The sequence below is a fragment of the Heliangelus exortis genome, chromosome 11, assembly GCF_036169615.1.
Source record: "Heliangelus exortis chromosome 11, bHelExo1.hap1, whole genome shotgun sequence".
NCBI classification, from domain to species: domain Eukaryota; kingdom Metazoa; phylum Chordata; class Aves; order Apodiformes; family Trochilidae; genus Heliangelus; species Heliangelus exortis.
In genome coordinates this window covers 18,996,980-19,019,948 of record NC_092432.1, presented here as the reverse complement: position 1 = coordinate 19,019,948, position 22,969 = coordinate 18,996,980, and the positions used below count along the sequence as shown (strand labels likewise).

The 22,969-nt window shown below is 37.5% G+C and overlaps 1 long non-coding RNA gene across 1 annotated transcript; it reads left to right on the top strand.

Moving 5' to 3' along the window:
• The first annotated feature begins 3,139 nt into the window (after positions 1-3,139).
• Positions 3,140-22,645, top strand: LOC139801158 (uncharacterized). Its single transcript, XR_011728086.1, has 2 exons — positions 3,140-3,349; positions 21,262-22,645. It is a non-coding gene; the product is annotated as an uncharacterized lncRNA (long non-coding RNA).
• The last annotated feature ends 324 nt before the right edge of the window (positions 22,646-22,969 follow it).

Genomic DNA, 22,969 nt, shown 5'->3' with positions numbered 1-22,969 from the left:
TCACAAACAGAATGATTCTGCTCTACTTGTCTGCATCCTACAAGTGTTCTTAAAATTGTAATCATAGAATCCTAGAATCCTAGGGGTTGGAAGGGACCTGGAAAGATCATCTAGTCCAACCCCCCCTGCCAGAGCAGGGCCCCCTAGAGTACATCCCCTAGGAACGTGTCCAGGTGGGTTTTGAATGTCTCCAGTGAAGGAGACTCCACAACCCCCCTGGGCAGCCTGTTCCAGGGCTCCGTCACCCTTACAGTAAAAAAATTTTTTCTGATATTCAACTTGAACCTCCTATGCTCCAATTTACACCCATTACCCCTTGTCCTATCACTGGTCACCACTGAGAAAAGCCTAACTCCATCTCCCTGACACTCACCCCTTACATATTTGAAAACATTGATGAGGTCACCCCTCAGTCTCCTTTTCTCCAAACTAAAGAGACCCAGCTCCCTCAGCCTTTCCTCATAAGGGAGATGTTCCACTCCCTTAATCATCTTAGTAATAGTAATAGTCTTACTTAAGTGTCAATCTAGAACTTGGCTTTTTTCCTTTGCATTACACAGTACATGGAAGAGGGAGAAAAGAATTTCTGTGCTAACCTCACGTAAAGTTGATTATCTTTGTTCTCTTTCCTTTTTATCAACACCCCAGAGTTCTCCATTTCCTCTCAATATACCCTATTATTGTCCCAATTTCCAGTGTTGCTTAAGTGCCTAAAACCTGTGAAAATATACTTTAATTTCTTTCAAAATTCTGTGTCTGGCAATACTACTTTTCATGCCAGCACCTGTAAATATGATCATTCTGTGTTGCAGAACCATGTAATAGGCTGGTGCCAAGGGAGACCAACATAGAATCAGATCCTCTAGCAATGCAGGACTGTAGAGCTAAACCTTAAACAACAGGGACAGTTATAGGAGAGTGAATTTTGATAGGTGCTGTTTTGATCTTTGAGTGATTATTACAGGGAGAAATTGGAACTTTCATAACATTGCAATATATATTACTGTATCAGTGCCAGCTGAAAATTCTTGTGGCCTAGGACAAGAAAATGCCATTCTGGTGCCACAACAGCTAAGAACTAACTTTTAATTATATGAACAAGATGTATTCAATCACAAGTAACAATGCTACAGCAAAAAAAAAAAAAAAAAAAAAAAAATCTATCCTAACAATACAGGTAAGCAGAGGCTGCACAGAATTCTTAAATCTTGATTGTAACATTCTGCAGCCCACAAGTTTCTCTGAAAGTTTTTTATGTGCCAGCAGCAGGTATTTGGAGGTTGATTTCCTAAATTGTGCTAGCATACTAGAACATAGAATTTTTCTAGACCCTAAATGTCTAGCAAAGCACTGAGTCCCTAAACAATTTGTGGTTTGTAGTTGATTTCATTGCCATAAAAGATGTCAGAATAGTTCTCTCTAGTGTCCCACTTCTATTATATAGTTTCACTGGGCACCACTGAATCAGTCACAACTTCTCTGCTTTTATTTAAACAGGTGAAGTACAGATATTAAGCTTCTACAATAAAGAGATGCCTACCTGAGTTTGACAGGATATTTTTAAATGGCTTTTTTTCCTGTTTTCTTAGCTAATGTGAGCGCTGTGCATTTCCTTTACTACAAGCTAGGATTACTCACCAGATCTGCCAATCCCCAAAATTAGTTTTTTAAAAGTTCATGTACAAGTCAGTAAAAAACAGCTCATCCCTTTGAAGGTTGGAGACAGGCTAATATTTTACTTTTCAGGAAAGATAAGGATGAAATATCAGGGAGCAGTGCTATGTATGGCACAGTGATACTTGAATGCAGCCTTCTGGTGTGAATTATTATTATAGAGGGGACTTTCTCATAGTGCTGCCACTTAGGTTACCAGCATTAACAAAAAGTTAATTTTAAAATAAAATAATCTTTTGGAAGTTAACCAACTGAAACTGACTTAGAAATTTAACAGCACACCTTGCTTCTATCAGCATGTGCTGTGTGGACTAAAATGACAAATTTCAGTTTGACAAAATCTGAGTTAGCAATAAAAAGCCAGCACTCTGACAAAATATATTACAAATGCACCTGTGAAAAATTAGGCATTAATCATAATCAAATAATTAATTATGAACAGCCTCCAGCAGCTTATGCTACAGGACTGCACTTATAGTTCAGCAGGAAAGCACTGACTTGGAAAACCTGTGGTGTAATTTCAGAGCAGTTTCTTTGATGAGTTCTCTATTTCAAAAGCTAATTGAAAAAAATTTGCAAAAGCAGCCATATTCATTCACATTGTTAACCATTAATGATCTATAATAGGGGAAGAGATCCTGCCCCCAAGGAATCGTATAATCAGCAAATTAATTTAAAATATTTTCAGTTTGATATTATTTTGGAGAGGAATAAACGATATTCACCTAATAAACATATAAATAAATTATTTTAAGTGTCAAAAATATTTAAAGCAATGCATTTCCAGAGTCCAAGCCAGGTATTTGTGTATCCATTAACATAACAAAGCTTCCTCACCAATAAGCCCAATATTGTGCTAATTTGATTTGAAAAATATTTACTTTTACAAATCTCTACAGGAGCATAGTAGAATAAAATGTATTTAAGTTGGAAAGGTTTTTGCAGTGTCTTTTTCCCCAGATATTTACTGTTTTGGTTGCATTCCTACTCAAGAATTTTACTTTAGAAGTGGAAGCATGGAATAGCTGGCTTACATTCTTGGAAAACCTGAATCTGGATCTGGTTGGCAGCTGTTCCAAGGGTAACCCCTCTGTGCTGAGGCTGCTCCTTACCATACAAACCCTGACCCCAATGTTTTCTGGGCAGAGGGACAGACTTTTTGGCTAGGTCTCATTTCCTGATGATGAGTTAAAGAAATTACATTATGCTTCGTGTCTGATTACTCTTGCTGTACTATTTTTAAAAGGGTTTATTGAAAAAGCATTGATATATATAATATAATGAGAATTTTCAGGAATGCTCTTTGAAATAAGTTTTTGTTTGTTTGTTTAGCAGGAGGCTTAAGATGCTGTCCTGGCTCTAGGGCTGGCAGGTAGACAAAATCCCAAAATGAGGCTGAAGAAGGGCCTCAGTTAAATGAGGAAAAATGCTTTAAAAATGTCTTTGATGTGCTTTATATCTGCAGTGGTGAAGATACAGAAGAGATGGCTGACTGGAAGCTGGGCACAACAAATAGCTGGGATGTGACAGAGCCTAAGAGAGGTGAGAGAAGATATCTATAAGAGCAGCTTCTGCAGCAGCAGCCTCAAATGGACCTTACAGAGCAAGCAAGGCACTTCCCTGACCTCATTTTTGTCTCTGGTGGAGCAGAGAACAACTGGCAGCAGAAAAGAAGGTGAGTGGTTTATTGTTGATTAGGCAGTGCTATTGCTTTTGCTACATGAGCTGAACCATAGATGACTCTCAAATAACTTCATGTTATTTTTGACCACTATATAACAAATTTTACTTATTCTTAATGCAGCCCAGCTCTGGTTGCTGCTGATTTATTTCTGTGTCATATGAGTAACTTTGTTGGTGTCACCAGTTGTTCTATATAGAAAATCTGACTTTGTCATCATCTTCCCCTTCCCACAGGGGTAGAGCTTGATCTATAACACAGCCCTAATTTTGTTGCAGGTTTTGCTACATCTGCCTCTGAGCAGTGAATGTTTGAAGCCTCTGTTCTATTTTTTATATCTTGCTTCTATCTGCTAGGTTTTTGAAGTGGCCAATAAAATTTTAATTTCAACCAGTGCAAATATATTGACAACCTAGAATTACCTCTTCCAATGGGAAAAGCAAAATATATATATATATTTTTATATATATTATTATATATATATATTATATATATATATTATAAATATATATATTATATATATATTATATATATATATTTATATATATTTTTATATATATTTATATATATTTTTACCTTAGGAGCAACTGAAGTACTTGTTCCTTTCCTTCCATCAACTTGTAAACAGAAATCTGTTTTGCTTACATGGATTCCTCTTTTCAAAACCACCAGTGCCAAGTGAATAATCTAGAAGGCTTTCCACCCCTGTGCTCTTGCACTGACTACCATATATTATCAGCATTCAGTGGCTTAACACATTAACAATAATTCTTGTTACATGATTCTCAAAGTGTTAAGCAATAACATTTTGTAGTCTTCAGTTTCAAATTACTTCAGTATTTCTCTGACTTTGGGAGAGACTGACATTTCTCTAAGAATATTAGAAAATAGTTTAAAATGGTGAGCTAAGAACCCAGAATACTTGGAGAGGTGATATAATCTGCAAGAAAGATATTCCATACAGAAAAACATTAAATCATAAATTTACTTGCAGTTGATGGACACCAACCTAAATGGTATTTTCAGTTTTAGGGTGTAATCACACTGATAATTTTGTGCCAGTACATCTTTGAACAATACATCCACTTAATGGATTTAAGACAGTTTTTTCACTGGTGTCAGTGTATTAAGACTGTATTGAGGTCTTGAAAATAAGTCACACACCTATGACTGCTCTAGGAATTAAATTCCATCTGTGTGTTCTTCTAAGGTCTCTGCTACAGGTACATTATATATATTATGATACTAAAGAGGATAACAATTCAGGGTGCAACAAGGACATAATAATCCCATTCCCATAATAATAATCCCATTCCCATTAAATATGTAGAATTCTGTTATATTTTGCAATTGGAACATAGAAGTAACAAATTAGAACAACTCCATACTCATGAAAATGACTAATTAAGTATTAAAAGCTACGAGAGGAAGGCACTGCTTGAAAACAAAATCCTCAAAAGGAGAAAAAATGCAGTTGCAATAATTTCTAAATATTTTTGCCATTGATTTTTTTTTCTCCTGTTGCAGTATTATGACAAGAGGAGGAATTCCAGAATGCTGAACTGTAATATAGAAAGAAGTTGACCTCTCTCACATTCTCTTATGTCTAAAAAATGGAAATAATGCTGCTTAAACAGGGTCAGGGCAGTTCTCATCAGAAGTGGTAAACCTTAGTACTACTCCTTAGTTTACAGGATGGCCCTTAGGTTTTGCACTGAGTCAGAAATAAGAGCAGCTCTAGTGCTTATTCTGGTTGAAGCAGTGGATATAAATTTCTGGCTCTTTTACCACATATTGGCACTGGAACTCTTCCTAACAAGTTGGGTAGTACTAACAGTGAGGGCTACATGCTGCAACAAAAAATGTCTTCAAGCTTCCCTCCACTCTCAGACAGTTTTTAAAGGTTTAGCCAGAAATCTTGACAAGAAACACAGAGCCACAGAGCAATGTCCACTGTTCGGCAGCACCTACATGGGAGAAGGAGGAGCAGGATCTGAAAGAGATGCAGGAATGCCAGGGAAATCCCCACTGCTTAATCCACCCAGGTTTCTGTTCTCTCAGAGCAGTCAGATCAGAGCAAAGCAGACAGGCTAAGGCTGAGCTTCACAAATGCTGAATAATAACACTTGTAACTTTACATGGCACAACACCATCCATTTTCCTTTTTTTTTTAAGGAAACATACAGAAGCATTACCAGTTCCAAGTTATAGCTACTTTCTTGGTCATCTTTCTACTAGGAGTTCAATTATCAGTAATAAAATTTTAACTGTTTCACTACAAATTAGTTGCATCAAAAATCTGTCATAACATAGATACCTTTGTAGGATCTAGAAAGTAGATGAAAGTAAAATACCCTCAAATATAGTATATTAGTATATTTTAAATTTTGTGACAGAAAATGCATATCTCCAAAATAACACAACTGTTATTATCGATGGATTTTATGGACAAGTTGTGGACAGCTGACAATTATTCTGTACTTTACCTCTTTTGCCTTCAAACTTTAGCCTTCTTCAGTCTGGAATTTCAGAGTAGTAATTGTACCTGAACTTCAGCTAAAACCAGTCAAGATCCTTTATATCAAACCAGAAATGATCCCCAGTGTTCATTTGATATGGTGCAGCACAGAGATGTCCACAAGTGACTGATTCAGTACTGCCCATTTCTACTTAGAGTAGAAATGTAGTAGTTACATGGTTACTTGCTTTGCTTAATATGAGGAACTACTTTCAAATTTAAGAGTTAGTCTATAAATCTTCTATATTGTCAGCCAAAAAAAAGCCTATAGTCTTAGACACTTACAGCATGTTAAACAGCTATTAGATAAAGGTCCCCAGGGACACTCTAAGACAGCATCTCTTTAGCAATATGTTCTGTCCCATGTGCTTTTTGAGTAGTGTAAGAATTTCAAACACTTTCAGCATTTCATCTACTGGCTGGTCTGGTTATGCCTGTGAATATAGCTCAAATATAATGATGGAAGATTTAGAAATGCTTGTGTAACTTAACAAAAACATGCCCTAAAAAAAACCCAGGATAAATCTCCAGGCCAGCATAGGCAAAACTCCAGTTATATGACCAATTGCCAGTGACTCATCAGCTGTATGCTATTAGTTGTAGGTGCTAAAAACTGAATTATTGCAAGAAAAATCTAGATGAGAAACAATAATGCAGCATAGACTCTATTTTCAAACTATCTTGTGTGTTCCTTCATCACCTGCTCAATGCAAGAAAAAAACAGAGTGTTTCATGCTGGGTTTTATAATCTCTGGGGACCGTACTGAGGTATCAAAGATGAAGTCAGCTACCATCTGCTCCATTTTATGCAAAATAGATGTGGCCCTTGAACTTCTGGCAGTTTTCCAATTCAATCCTCCATGCAGATTTCTAACAGATTTCTAACACTCCTGCTTCACAGGATATTCTATTATTCAGCTCAGATATTAGATTTTACTCTTCGTGGTCAACTATTTGTTGACCATGTGGACTGTGTTACAGTGGTAGGGCAGAAAAGTGCATAGTATAAAAGTATATAAAAGTATAAAAAGATACTTTTGTTGGCTTATTGGCTTTTTTAAACCTTAAGAGAATGTTTTGAAACAGTGTATATACTTTATATGTACTTTCCATTGTAATTAAATAAATTCATTCTTTACCACTACATTTCTGCAAGTGTTACAGAAGTGCTTAACTACCAGGTTTTATTCTTATACCTTGGATTTAATTTTTCTTTATATATACAAATCCTGTTGCACTGTTAACTTAAAATCAAAGACCAAAGCCTTAAAAAAGATGTTTAATGTACAATTCAAGCAGAAAACCTAATGCAAAACAAACATTTTAGTAAAATCTGTTGTATCATTGCAGTGAACTAATTTGATCTTATAGAGAACTTGCAGATTTTGAACTCTTTTTCAAGATATTCAACTTCATTAATGTAAAATTTTTTTTGAATTGTCAATACTTGGTAAAAATCTTAGGCAGTTATATTTTTCCATTTTTCTTCATGCTGGCATTTTATTAACTGAGGTTGAAGTAAGACTTTGTAGTTGCTGTTAAAAAGAAACTTGTCATATACCTATCATCTCTTTGGAGATTCCACATGTGGTAGAATGCTGTGGCTCTCTGTTCAGAATGTACTGCAAGCTAAAATTTTGTTTGCTACATTTGAACTATGTGAAAAATGCATATAAAAAATATGCTTGTGTTTGGTTTTGCATGTCTTAAAATGAGGAATAACTTATTTTTTTCAAAAGCCATACCCAGGCCGGCCTGTAAAAATTTTTCTTTTTTTCAAATGTTGGAGCAGAACGTGGAGCATAACTCTAAAAAGCTATAAATTTTAAATTGTTTTCTAAATTTTACTACTTATTATCAGGGAAGATAGGAATCAAGAATAGCAAGCAAAAAAAGGTGAAAGTAATTCACCTTTTGAACTCTCCAACATGCACGTATTTAGGATTTGATCCTCGTAGTCCTAAATAGTTTATCAAACCCAGGGACCCATTCGTATTTAGATAAAGTCTGTGATAGCAGGGGTTTCTTATCTTCAAAGAAGGAGAGAATTCAGAATCTCAACACAAAGAAAAATCCCATACTTCTGATAAGAGCTGTAAATCTTTCCTTTGAAGACTGACACTACGAAGGATTCCTGCTCAGAGAAGCCAAAGCAATATTTTTAAGTAACTGTGTCTGGACTTAGGTGTCATACCCTACAAAATGCAAATATTTTGATGAGAGAATATGCTAGAAGTGAAACTTAGGGACAGTAAAGTGGTTACTATAGCAGACTAGACTGGAGCAGTAGCAATGCTGAAAGTGGCAGCCTAAACAGAGCTCCCATGGCTACTGACTTTTTCAGTTTGTTGTCATTTCACTCTCTCATCAGAGAGACCTTTATGTCACAGTGACTACTGATAAAGGAGCCCACAGCACTCCTGCAGTGGTGGCTCCTGGTTTGAAGGATGGATGGCTTTTCAAGACATTCACAGTTTAGCTCCTTGTGATGGATTTCAGCATGATGCCAAGATTTTCAGTTTGCAGTGCATTAAATGAAAAAAAAACCAACCAAATAAAGAGAGCAAAGAATTAGCTAGACTGAAGATAATACCCCTCTTCTCTTTTTTTGTAGAATTTTTACTTTTCACACTCTTATCCTGACTAACAGCAGAAGTTCTAAGGTCCAGGTCCATATTGGCTATCATGTCTCTCAGATCTTGTCCCTTTGTTAAATGTTAGGTCAAGAAATCTGTAAATGCTATGGGGGCATAGAATGTGTGAAATTTGTCTGCAGGACAAGAGACAATGTGCTTCCTTTTCCACATACTTGTTAGATCCTGGAACTGAAAGGGGTGCAACAGAAAGCATTTGGGAAGATTCCAAGGAAGCTGTATTTTTCCTTCTGATTTTATCCTCCTGCTATTCCATTCACTTCAGAATTTTTCAGGTTTTGTCCTTCAATTTTTTCCCCCAGCCTCCTTCCAAGAAATGTTTGAGCCCACAGGAAAATTTTGAAAATGTTTATCTTCAAAAGCTACCAACTGAATTTACTTTAAAGGGAAACATGGCTGGCAAACACAACAGAGAAGTTATTTTTCCCTTGTGATTTAGTCTTTGATGCATAGACAGATGGTCATGATCTCCTCCTCCTCCACCCATGGATTTTTCTAAAATGACACCCAAGTTTTTCTTGGCAGCAGATAGAAAGTCTGGCAAACAGCTCACTTCTGTTCCAATTATATTGACCACATTAATGCAAAAGATAAGCAAATGAAATGTTCCATATTCATTTGGAAGAGGTGAATTAAAATTTGCAATGAAATGAGATAAATACAAATTAGAAACAAATGCTAGCTACTTACATCCACCCTTATATCTAAGGATTTACTGTGGCCCATTTTTTTATCCACTGAGAACAAGTGTTTCTTGAAGGCATAGGAGGATGTTAACTCTCACAGTACTTCTTAAGGCACTCAAAAGAATTAGATTTGTGAGAATGTCTTTATAGGTAAAATAGTACCCATTTTCTTTGAGTGTTTTAATGAATAATAACCCATTCTCTCCATGCTCCAGGGACACCATGTCTTTAGATTAACATTATCTCTGGATTTATTATCAAAGCTTTTCACACTTGTCTGTGCTTGCCACAGACTCACCTGGGCACAGGAAAAGCAACCAGCAATGTGACTACTTCCCTATTCAAGGGCTTCTAGATGAATATTTTTTTCCAGGGAAGTACCTACCATCCAATATACATTTCTTTTACAAAGCAAAAGTGAGGAAATCTTGCTGGCAAATATTTTTCCATGCATTTGCAGGCTAATTTTTGGTGGTACTGTGCAATGTGGCAGCTGCATGCTGGCTTCTGTTTGCTAGTAGTGAGCTACTTAATTCTTCTCTACCAGTGGATGAGCCATTGCAAATGGTTTTACCTGTGGCACTAAACAGTGTCCTCTAGGGAAAGGTCTATGTTTAGACACTGGTATTCAAATTATTTATTCACCATCTCTGTAGATGTGAGAGTAGGTAGAATGTGTTTAACATCTGCTGTGTATATATTTAGGTAAATGTAAAAAAAGTCCCATTTAAAAAGTAATTAGAAAAAAAAAAGTTTAGATACCAACAATTTGGTAGAGCATAAATACCAAGAAGTCACATCAGTGAAGATGTTCTATGCAAACCATCTTTCATTCTGAGGCTGATTCATTGCCATGAATAATACAAAATTAATTGTGCCCAAAGTGTTCAGAGTGCTGAGCAATCCAAAAGAGATTCCTGAGATATTAAGCTAGCAAGCTGAAGACATCTGATTATTCTGCTTGGCAGAAAAATTCTGTTGTTGTATAACTATGTTTAGAGCAATGGGACTGGGCACCTTTATAGTATTTACCACCAGTTGTGTTTATGCACACTACAACAAAATTAAAAAGCAAATCTCTTGTTTCATATCTCTAAATATATGAAGGAAATGCTCAGCACTGAATCAGACAACAGGACTTGAAATGACATCTTAAAGCATGTCCAGTCCTACTTTTTCATCAGCTCCAATCTTTGTCATGAATATCAGAACCTCATACAAAGTACATATTTATTACACAGCTGCAGCTTTTCCTCTAAGCTGGTGAACACAGCTCTAGCTCTAGAGTGCAGACCAGACCACTGGTGAGAACCACACTTCCCATTGTCTGCAAAACACAAATATTGCCAATAATCTCTGCTTCTGGGCCCACACCTTGAGTGTTTTAACTAACACAACCATTCTTTCCTCAGAAACTGGCATCTGACACACATTCAACACAACTAATACTTTTTAAAGGACATTTTCTACTGTTTAATGAGCATCCTCAATTCATTTTTTCCTCTTTTTTCTTTTAGAATATGGTCTTTTTCACCTGTTTTAGCCATGGTGTGCAAAGGAGTTCTGCTTTGCATTAACTCCTAAAAAATGACTATTTTAACAAAAGAGCAAAATAGAAAACAAAGCCTGTATTTTTCTATTAGGAAAACATAGGAATTGTTTCCTAGGAAACATAGGCATTGTTTCCACAATATCATATGCATAATGGAATGATACACATATTAGGATAAAATTCAGAAATTAGGAGTTCCAAATAGTGTGAAACAAGCCTGGCAGCTACTTTACAGTAGTCAGTGGAAGTGTGGCCATTGATTCAGCTGTCAAGACTTATGAAAGGGAATAATGGCAACAGCAGGTTGTAAAAGAAATGGATAAAAGAGCTTGCTATACTGAAAAGGTAAGAAAGAGGAACATTTTTCAGGTGGTATAAGGAAGGAGGGTCTTGGTGTATTAATGCCTCATGTAACCTTACATTGAGAGGGATAAATACATGCTCTGATTTTATTAAGGCTCTAATGTTTGAAATAGGTAATATCTACTATGGGAATAACATTAAAAATTACAGATCAGTTATTTGCTTAAGAATTGTGTGTTGGGTTTGTGTTCTTTTTGTTGCTTTTGTGTGGGTTTTGATTGTTTGTTTGTTTGTTTCAACTGCTATCCACTGAAAGGAATTTGAAAAGCATATTTAAAAGTTAAAATAGCCACATTCTGCTTACATTTGGAAGCAAACAAAAACTCCAGTTCTCTGCATCCACCTTTGTGAGTTACCCCTTTTGTTTTCCAATTCTTTTAAGTGCACTTCTCCAAGCCAGTACAGCTGAGGCCCCAGCTGTACTGTTTAGCTCCATGATCTGTGCAAATTTTATTGGTAATAATCTAATCACATTTCATGGGTCCAACCAGTCATACTGTAAACCTGACTTTCATCCCCTCTCTGCTGTACATTTTGTTCCATTTGTTCCATTTTCCAAGGTATAAACTGAGTCCCCTGGTCATTTTAAAGTATCAATTACTTTAAAGTGCAGCTGTTGCTAAGTTCTACACACTCAGTAGTTCTTTTTATACTGTTTAGATTGAAGGGAAGACAAAACATTTCTGCATGGGTAGCTTTTGGAAAAGGGGGAAATATTCTAACACATCTTAATAATATTTATCTCTAACATTTAAAGGGAGAAAGCAGCTCAGCTCAGTAGTTCTTTTTATACTGTTTAGATTGAAGGGAAGACAAAACATTTCTGCATGGGTAGCTTTTGGAAAAGGGGGAAATATTCTAACACATCTTAATAATATTTATCTCTAACATTTAAAGGGAGAAAGCAGAGTCTCAGGAAGCTGAATTTCAAACTCTTTTTTTTTTTTTTTTTTTTTTTGAATGTACAAATGCAAAGAATGTTTTCAACCAGAATACTTGTGATATTTCTCATTCATTAAAACTACCATTTCATAAACCAGTAATGCCTGCAAATACTGTGTAGCAAGCCAAACATAGTCCTCAGAAAAACTGAAAGAATAAAACCACCATGCTAATAATTCCAAAGAGAGACTTCTCAGCAACATCTCTCCCATTTGGAATTCCTGCAACTTTATAGACTATCTTTGAGTTAACACCATCTCCCTCTTCCAGACCACAGAGGAAGATGTGTCAGTGGGTAGATGCTGGTACCCAGTTCTGCTTGTGGCAAGTTCAGCCATCTCTGCTGCTGACAGTGCAGAACAGAAAGGGAGAGATGTGGTCTCTCTTTTTGGGCAACCCCTCTTTCAGATTCCTTCTCAAACACACCAGTTGAGGATAGATATTTACCATGATTTGTTTTATTTTAGATGTCTCATTTTCACCATTAGGCTATGAACCTAACAGCTTCATACTCTCAGGGGTCCTGAGGCTTTGCCCTGTTGGATTGCTTACAGTTATGTTTACAGGCATAAATCATGGGCTGGTTGTATTGCAGAAGGTGTCTAATCACAGAATTGTTAAGTTTGGAAGACATTTGAGTTTTACACAGTCCAATGCTCCTGCTCAAGCAGGGTAAGCTAGAGCAGGTTGCCTAGGGTCATGTCTCATACATTCCTGATGCTTTTGGAATGCACCTGGAAATACAGTCTACCCCCAGAATGACATAAATATGGATAAGAAATGATGAGTCAACCTTCAGTTAGGATTACAGGAAAAATCTTCATGCTGACCCTTCTGAGTACAGCTTAGCAATGCCTGTAATAAATCAACAACTGATACAGAACAGCATCAAAGCCAGCACTCACCTCAGACAGTAACCCTCCTTCTAGCCAGGACAAAGATAGCCCTCAGTGCAAGAACTGCAAGAAATCTTGTTAAAATGGGTACATTATTCTTTTCTGTAGCAAATCTCTGCCATGTAAGGAGACAAGAAGAACTGAAAGATCACTGGAAATTATTTGCTGTTGTAGTTATGCTTTGGCTATAACAGATGTCAGCAACCTGGGGAGTGCTCTAATCCTTCCTACTTAGCAGTGACCCAGAGAACTAGGGTCACCCTTACTGCCCTACCCTAGGGTGCTGTACTCACTTTCCCCAGTAAGATGGGCAGCTATGGGTGGTGAGCTGATGCATCCTGGTTCTCTCCTTTTATGCTTGCAGTCAACCCTGCTTCTGGTCTATCCTTACTGGCTGAGGAGCCCAAAGAACTCAGAAGCCTAGAGAACACATGCCTTTGAAATGGTTCCCCATAACTCATGAAATGCTATGAAGAGCTGTGTAATGCAGATAAAGTGGTATCTAGTGATCTTGCTCTGAGTAGTCTCATTGAAAATGTCATTTTTTATTCCAAGAAGGTTTTATTATGCAACAAAGGGAAATTAAAACAGCTGCCAGGTGCTGTTAAGTGGTGCAAAACTTAGACACCTGATGCCACCCATATTTCTGATACTGAAATTACAGCCATTTAAAAAAAGGGACAGATTTTGCAACCAAAAATCTACTGGTCAAAACACTTAGAAAAGATCTACAGTCTTACACTATCTCTTGTTTGCACCCAAGACATAACTGTGTGTTTCTGTCAGAAAGCCCAGCTATTTTTTTTTAATGTGAAAAGGCCTGATTAGAACTGATTTTCCTTATAATTGATTTTTAAAAATTGCTAGATACTAACTTCATTAAAATAAAGATTGCCAACACTTACTTAAATCAAACAGACTTCAGAAAGATACTCTGGAAGAATGAGCCTCTCCTTCCATAGTATTTTTATGACTTAGAGAAACATCCACCACAGCAAGGATCAGGTCCTCAGGTCCTATTTTCTAGAAAGCACAACTTACATTGATTCTCATGAGTCACAACTGGGGAGGGCTGCAGAAGGGTGCATGAAAAAAATGGTAGTTTGTTTTCAGTTGTCTGTTCTGATCTTTCAGTGTGATCTGGGTAGTGTGTAATTTCAAATTAAAGCTGAAAAGTAATTTTTTATCACCATTTTTACAGACACTGCATCCTTCAGAGCACGGAGGTCAAAACTAAGTATTATAACCACTTACATAAATTAGAGGCTACTTGTGTTCTTGTACTGCTTATTTAGGCTTTTTTTCTAGATCAAAGAGTTTGAATTATCAGTGGGATCTTAATGATACACACAGCCTCATAGAGCCTTCTGAACAAAGCAACTGAAACCCAGCAGAGGTTATATCCAGATTTTTATGTCCATGTTAGCTGCTGTGATTTTTTTCCCAGTAACACTTCACTAAGTCTGTGCCATGGAGCTGTGAGATTTTGCCTCATGCAAAACCTATCAACCTGGAACAGGCTACACATTCAGGCAGGCAGCTAAACCTTTTAGCCTGTAGAAGATGTTTTAATGTACAATAAATGAGAGACTGTGTCCACTGGAGAAGGGCCAGCAATGTAGCATCACTGTTCATTGGTCTTGCCCTAGGAATAAAGGTCCAGTGTCAAAGAAACTCCACAGCTGCTCAAGGCATAGTTGCAAAACCAGCCTGCTAATACTTGGAGTATAGTTGAGTGCTGTCACCACTGCTGCTCATGGCAGAGGATTGAGGTGGGGAAAGGATTCTTTTCTCCTGTTAAGTGCATTAGAGAAGCTCATTTAATTTGGAGTTCAAGCTATATGAGGTGCAGCAAACCATGATTTGAACAAAATGCCTTTGGCAAAGTTAATAACAAACCTTAGTAGGAATATGTTTGACATGTTCTTGCATTTGATACACTACAGAAAAATGGCACGTGACAAAATTATGGGAGGTGATTCTTCCCCTGTACTCAGCGCTGGTGAGGCCACACCTCGAGTACTGTGTCCAGTTCTGGGCCCCTCAGTTTAAGAAGGATGTAGAGGTCCTGGAACAGGTCCAAAGGAGGGCAACCAGGCTGGTGAAGGGACTCGAGCACAGGCCCTATGAGGAGAGGCTGAGAGAGCTGGGGCTGTTCAGCCTGAAGAAGAGGAGGCTCAGGGGAGACCTCATTGCTGTCTACAACTACCTGAAAGGAGGTTGTAGCGAGGTGGGAGCTGGACTCTTTTCACAGACGACCTTCAACAAGACAAGAGGACACAGTCTTAAGTTGTGCCAGGGGAGGTTTAGGTTAGATATTAGAAAGAATTTCTTCACGGAGAGGGTGATTAGGCTATGGAATGGACTGCCCGGTGAGGTGGTAGATTCTCCGTCCCTGGAGACATTTAAAAAAAGACTGGATGTGGCACTCAGTGCCATGGTCTAGCAACTGCTCCGGTGGGTCAAGGGTTGGACTTGATGATCTCTGAGGTCCCTTCCAACCCGGCTAATTCTATGATTCTATGATTCCTGACACTTCACTGATAAATGACTCCATGAGACTGACTTTCTCTGGATGCAATATTTTAGACCTTCACTCTTTAAAATCTGTTTTAGTAGCTGAAATTGAGTAATGGATGGACAAGGTAAGCCTTCATCCCACTTAAAATCTCTAAAAAGTTGTACGGAGCGCATCATCTTTTGCAAAAACACATTTGTCCCATTCTCTCACAATAAGATGGAAACATAATGGTCAAGACCTGGTTAATGACCAAGACAGGCATCATTCAACACATTTCTTGCAGTAATTGTTTTCCAGTGATTGTGCCATTGTGTATGTTCCAATACACTATAGAAGACACGTTTTTATTATAACAGTTCTCATATAAATTAATTCCTCATTGTTTATTACAAAAGTAACTACTTCTCATACTATCTCATACTATGTACTTTTGCACTGCTCTGTGAAGACTGCAAAATTGTCCAAGTTCCTGATGAACTGGGTACAAACAGCCAGCCCAGAAAGGGCCCAACAGTCCAACTGCAGTGTAACCTTCCCATTGTAAGATGAGCAAAGACTTCAGTTACAGAATCATAAAGCTTTCCACATTTCCAACACTACAGGAATTCTTTTCACATCTCTCAGAAGTGCCAGGGAACAGCAAGAGCAGGTTGCTCCCTAAGGGAAGTCAAGCTGGCAGCTGAGGAGTGGCCTTAGTAGAGGCCAGGCAAGGACTCACCATCAGGTCCCACAGCACCAGAGGCAGGAAAAGAGAGCAGGATGGCAACAGCAAGAGGTCCTATCAGTGATCCAGTAATCATCAGGCAAGACAGGGTCCAAGACCCATTAAGGGATGCACTCCAGCACTTGAGGAACAGGGTGAGTAGTAGGCACACCTAAGACACAACCTAAGAGAGGGTGAGAGGCCCAACCTGAGTTTAAATGGAGTCCCTGGTCAAGGGTGTGAGAAGGCTGCAGGTGAGGCTGGTCAGAGCAATTACCAAGATCTTATTACTGCCCTTAGGGCCCTGACACAGAACAGGCAGTGTCTCTGGTATGATTTTTAAGCCAATGTCTTTTTATCCTTAGCAATGTAAAGAGAACACACATGTAGGGAAAACAGGAAATTATTTACACATGCTTTCCATTTCCCAGATAACTTGTTACTCTGCATCAGCCTTTGGACATAAATTACCCTTCCCTAAGATACCCAGCATCATTCTTCTTCTCCTGTAACATTTGGAAACTTGTTTATGAACTCAAATTTCCTTTCTGATATGTGGTGTCCCAAATACTCCATGTGCTTTTGAAGTCCCTCCATGAATGATAAATTGCCTTGTAACAACTTCCAGAATGCAACTGAATCAGTTTTCCTGATTTCTCTTGCTTTTGTGTCCATGGGTGTTTTTAGGAAACTCATGTAACTACAACTATATCTATATTAAACATGCTTTATATTTAAATAAGTACTTGGAACATCTGCTAAAAACTATTTTTATTTAATAATGTTTTTTAACAGCTATTTAATAATGTGATTTTTCAAGCACCTTGTGCTGTAGTTAGCATGTATGTGCATAAATATAGATATATGTATATAAGTAATACACAAATGCAGTTACACTCTCATGCATTAGTGGTTTGCCATAAAAATTTGCATTTAATGATGAGGGCAAAACTGCTAAAACCTGAGAATCTACCTTAATCACAACACACTATGAGACAGGAAATAAATAAAAAAAATAATATAGAGGTATGAAAAGATGACAACAGTTATCTACATACACACAAAAATAAATTAACTAATAACCCTCAAGATGAATGACAGATTGGTTTTTTATTTGGAAGTAGATATTTGCTTTGTGTATAAAGTAGAAGCATGGATTACTTTAATGTCTTCTATATTGCCTGAAGTTTTAAACATATTCAGGTCGTATCTGACAAAGTGAGCACAGTTCAGAGTTGAGCCCTTTATCATGCATCTCAGCCATAGTCAACAGCCCAGTCCTTGAGGATTTTAGCAAAAGAGAGTTCTGACAGTCTTCCTGCACACAGTGATTATTTTTCTGGACAGGAATGATTAAAAATATGAGGAGTGCTGCCTACATCAACATCAGCACCTGGTAAGAATACAGGTACTCTGGTGGCAACTTAATTACTACAGTCAGAACCAGGAAGGTAATCAGTGCAGGCTCTGGATGCCATTCATTAAATGTTTTCTGATGCTGAAACAAATAGGCTGTGCACTTCTTGAAGCCTCTGTACTGCAGAAAAATACTCTGTTCTATTATGATTATTAGAGAAACTTCTGTAGTTAGTTGTCCTGTATCAAGTGTAGTGGGATCTTCAATGTGGATTATTACAAAGACACAAAACCCACTGTGAAGAATGTTTTTATGGTAATTTTAGTCCTGCTCAATGTGGTTTGAAATTACAGATTCTTCTGAAACTGGTGCCTCTACAGGCAGACTTGACAGATTGATGACATCTTAAAAGAAAAACAAGTAGGCAACAGCAGGAACCTTTTTGAGAGTTCTTGAAGGGCTAGCAGATACAATTAAGAAAATTAAATCCTACAGTACAGAAAATATATCCCTGACATTGCTTCAGAATTGGAAAATACTTTTGGTTATTGCCTCATCTCTTTAATTTCTAACTTTACTGGCTTTTAAAAATATATTTGGCCTTGTGAACTGCTCTATGATGGAATTTGTGTACAGTATTTTTATATAGGTCTGTTTTCAGCGACTGAAACCTTTTCTTTTATAAAGAAAATGAAACTCTAACATTATGGTGATTCTTAGTCTCTAAAGAAACAACTCCTTTTAATCTTCACAGAATACATACATAATGCCCATGGGAATAATTCATAAAAATAAATCACATTGACACATTCCATGATATCCTGTAAGGCCCTGCAGGGTTGCAGTGGCAGCAGCCACTTTTATTTACCATGTGTCTATTCCCCAAAAAGCTTTCTGTCCTAGTTTTAATTTGGCTTTGTATCATGCTAAACAAATCATTGCTGACCTTTCTGAAGGCTAACTCTAAGTCATAGAATCATAGAATCATAGAATCCTAGGGGTTGGAAGGGACCTCGAAAGATCATCTAGTCCAACCCCCCCTGCCAGAGCAGGGCCCCCTAGAGTACATCCCCTAGGAACGTGTCCAGGTGGGTTTTGAATGTCTCCAGTGAAGGAGACTCCACAACCCCCCTGGGCAGCCTGTTCCAGGGCTCTGTCACCCTTACAGTAAAAAAATTTTTTCTGATATTCAACTTGAACCTCCTATGCTCCAATTTACACCCATTACCCCTTGTCCTATCACTGGTCACCACTGAGAAAAGCCTAACTCCATCTCCCTGACACTCACCCCTTACATATTTGAAAACATTGATGAGGTCACCTCTCAGTCTCCTTTTCTCCAAACTAAAGAGACCCAGCTCCCTCAGCCTTTCCTCATAAGGGAGATGTTCCACTCCCTTAATCATCTCAGTAGCTCTGCACTGGACTCTTTCAAGCACTTCCCTGTCCTTCTTGAACTGAGGGGCCCAGAACTGGACACAATACTCCAGGTGTGGCCTCACCAATGCAGAATAGAGGGGGAGGAGAACCTCTCTCGACCTACTAACCACACCCTTTCTAATGCACCCCAGGATGCCATTGGCCTTCTTGGCCACAAGGGCACATTGCTGGCTCATGGGCATCTTCTTGTCTACCAGGACCCCCAGGTCTCTTTCACCTCCACTGCTCTCCAGCAGCTCAGCCCCCAACCTATACTGGGACATCGTGTTGTTCTTCCCCAAATGCAAAACTCTACACTTCCCCTTGTTGAATTTCATCATGTTTCTCCCTGCCCAACTCTCCAGCCTGTAAGTCAGTAAGTCTGTAAGTCTGTAAGTCAGAGGCATCATCATTCTGCCCTCTCTGAGAAAGTTCTGGTTTTCATGTGCAATTTTTTTGCTGCCATGAGGGCTCCAAAGAAATGTTTTAACTAATAGAAAGAATCATAGGATCACAAGATCAGAGGATAATTCACCATGGAAGGTAGGTGAATCAAATTATGGGTATGACCAGCTCTCCCAGGTAGAACAGAACTAAATCAGGCCCAAAAGGTGTCACTGAGCCTGTCACAAGGCCAATATCATGAATATAATGATTTAAAGGTAACAGCTCTGTATTCTCATGTGTCATGTTGCTGCACACCAAAGTAGTTTATCATGACTGGTAATCTGGAAAGCAATCTCACAGAAATATAGACTCCTTAAAACTGTTTTCATATCATACAAAATAAGGCCTCTCCTATGGAAATAAAAGCTAAAGAGCCCTTTTTCAAAGTTAAACTTTAGCTATTCTATTCCAGTCTTTACAAAAATACCCCAGAAAAACCACACCTCCCCCCAACAATCAGCTCTCTCTTACCAGGTATTGGTAATAGATCCTCTTCCTTTATTTGATTTAGGGATTTAAAAGTGATTTAAAAGTGATTTAAAGGTGATACTGAGTTGCAACATGTGTTTTACAGTGTTTTTGTAATACCGGGTAGAAGGTGTAGTCATAGAAACTGATTCCTATTGACATTAATACATATTTTAAAACATTAAAGAAATGGAGAAATTAAGTGGAATTTTACATAGAAAGTTAAATTGATGGTCTCTGCATACAAAAAAATAATAAAAAAATCTTTACTTGCATAGCTAATAGAACCTTAAGGTATTTTTAGGTATTCTACAGCTGTTAGAAAATGCAGGTCACATATACATTCCAGTAATACTTCTACAGGCAGTAATTTCAAAATATATTTCTTATGAAGTTTGAAAAGATATTTAAAGGAGTTTAAGGACAGTGTCTCTTTAAATCTTTTGATGTGAAATAGCAATAAAGTTTTTAGGTGAACATTATTAGCTTTTTAAAATGAAAATAGTATATCCCTTGTGATAACTTGTATAAATCAGCTGCAGTTTTTTTCTATGTACATTAATCCTATAATCCAAAATTAAAATACAGTCATATAGGTATGCAGAATATTACCTACTTCTAGATTTAAATGTTAAATTGCCTAAGACTTTTGTTAAGTTTTAATTCCATACAGTTTAATTTCTCTTCCCAACCTTTTAGAAGAGGTTATTGTCTTCTTTCTTTTTACATGTGAGACAATGGAGATAAAGAAAATTAAAATGAACTAAACAAAGTTACATGATTATTGGCAGAGTTGAAAGCCCAGAGAGAAAGTTGTAATTCCACTGAAGAGTAACCTAAAACTTTGAGGTGGCTCAGGAGGGCAAGACTCAGCTGCAAGTTTTCTATTTGTGCCACTAGAATGTTTTCCTTAATACTAAAAATAAGAACAGGGATTGTAATATTTAAAGCTATGAAGTGGAAGGCAATATTCAAACTTACTTATGCAACAGTAGCCTTTCAAAAACCTTAAACTGAGCCTGACACTGAAAAAAAAATTGCAAACTGTACCATAATTCTTGCCTCCCAGAGATAAAAGTATGTTCTGAACTTCAGCTTGGGCTCAGCAACCCCTCAATTTTCAGTTCTGAGCCAGGACCCTGATGGCAATGCAGCTGCTCAGGTCTCTAATAACCAGCACTTCAATCACCATCAACAATGAGTGTAAACTTTGGAAATGCCTTGAGCTATACAACTAATTTGGATTTTTTTGCAGTTGGAAAAACGGAGGATTAATACAAAATTACTTTAGGAAATAAAAATCTCTCAACTTCGAAATAACAACTTTTCTTACGGTGCTTAATGAAAAATTTCCACATGTAATATGAATTATTTTGACAGGCTATGATGTTTGTTCTGGAGTATTACTGAAGGGACATGAGACAGAGTGTACTCTGGTACTCCTTCGAAGCCAATACTTCCATGTCCATCAACTTCACTCAGAAGAACACTATGGCAAGTACCTTTTATAACTGCTTTTATTCTGTTATTTCTTTATGGAAGATACATTTATGCAGTTATACTATCAGTTCATCTGTTTCTCTGTCTTTCCAATCACTTTTAATTCTGTTTTCCAATTTTAATTAAATTTAACAAAGGGTACTTGACGCAACAATACTAAATCCTTACATGTTTCATGAAAATTAGGAATCTAGATGGAAGAACCTGAGCCCTACTAAAGCAAATGCAGAGAGGGAGTGACCTTTAACCATTCTGCTCAGTCTGCCCAGCAGCCAGGAGGCAATAGCTTGCATATAGTAGCAAACTAACCATGAAGTCTTGGGCTAGTCACAGTATGTTCCATGTTGTTAAACCTTGATTTTACAAGTAGAGATAAAGTGATGTAGAGAATATAAGATGACTTACTGAGATCTCATTTATCACCAATCAAACTGGCCCTTGGAGCTTTCAGTGGCAATATATTTATGCTGTATTTGATGGAGTCAAATGATGAAGTCTTCCTCCTCAAGAAGGAGGAGTCTTTTTATTTACAGGCTTTGAAAGAGTTACCCTCATGGAATATTTTTGCCCTATTGACAGTATTAAGAAGTTTCATTATTAGCTGGCTTGGTTTTTATGATCTCTATATGTACAACTGCTGAGAAGTTAAAACAGTTCAGTATGAACCAAATAAATTAATAAACTACAGGCCTTGAACAGCTTCTAAGAACAATAATCAAATGCAACTTCTTGTGTCAGAAATAGTTAAATTCCTTATTGGCAGAGGGAGGAATATGCCAGATATAGGATGACTCTGCTCATGTTTGGTTCTTACATACTCCCTTAAGTGTCTGCACTGATTACTGATTGTTCTTTCTCATTACTCTGCAAAAAATGCAATACCAGGAATGGGCACATCTCCACTCTCCAGAATTCTGCTGAATAGTCACTACTTTGAGAACATGAGGGATGAAACTGAAAAGAACAGACACTGTACTGGGTTGTTATTTTGGAGATAGGTTACTGGACTAGGTGGAACGTTGGTTTGAGCTGCACAGGCAGTATTATATTCTCTGTTCTTACAAACTGTTGAAACTTGATTAAAGGTCATATTTCATTCAGAAGCCTCTGTTTGACACATGCCAGCTCTCCAGACCTGCAGCTATGGTAGGATTACCTGTGATTTATGATGGCTCTGGAAGTTAGAACTAGTGCTGAATAAGCCCAGAAGAACTGTGCTTAATAAATATGCTGTTTAGAAAGAAAACACGTCCTCCCCCCCCCCCCCCCCCAAAAAAATAGGTAAATCTAAAACCTAAAAGTTTTACTTTTATTGAAGTTTATTTTAGCTCTGGACTTGAGACCTGTGTAGCACTACCTACTACATGGTGTAACATGCATAATTTTCTGCAACATGTTATTTTCTAGTTTGAGTGCAAACTCATAAGATTACATTTTTTAATATAGCATCTGGAAACTGTGTAGTTCCAGTAAATATCTGCCTGTAACAAAGTTAAAATCATGTGAATGCATAAGATGTCTTCATCTGCATATGATAAAAGAGGGGATCAGATGCAAACTACTTCATTGAAAGGAAAGCATGGGTACT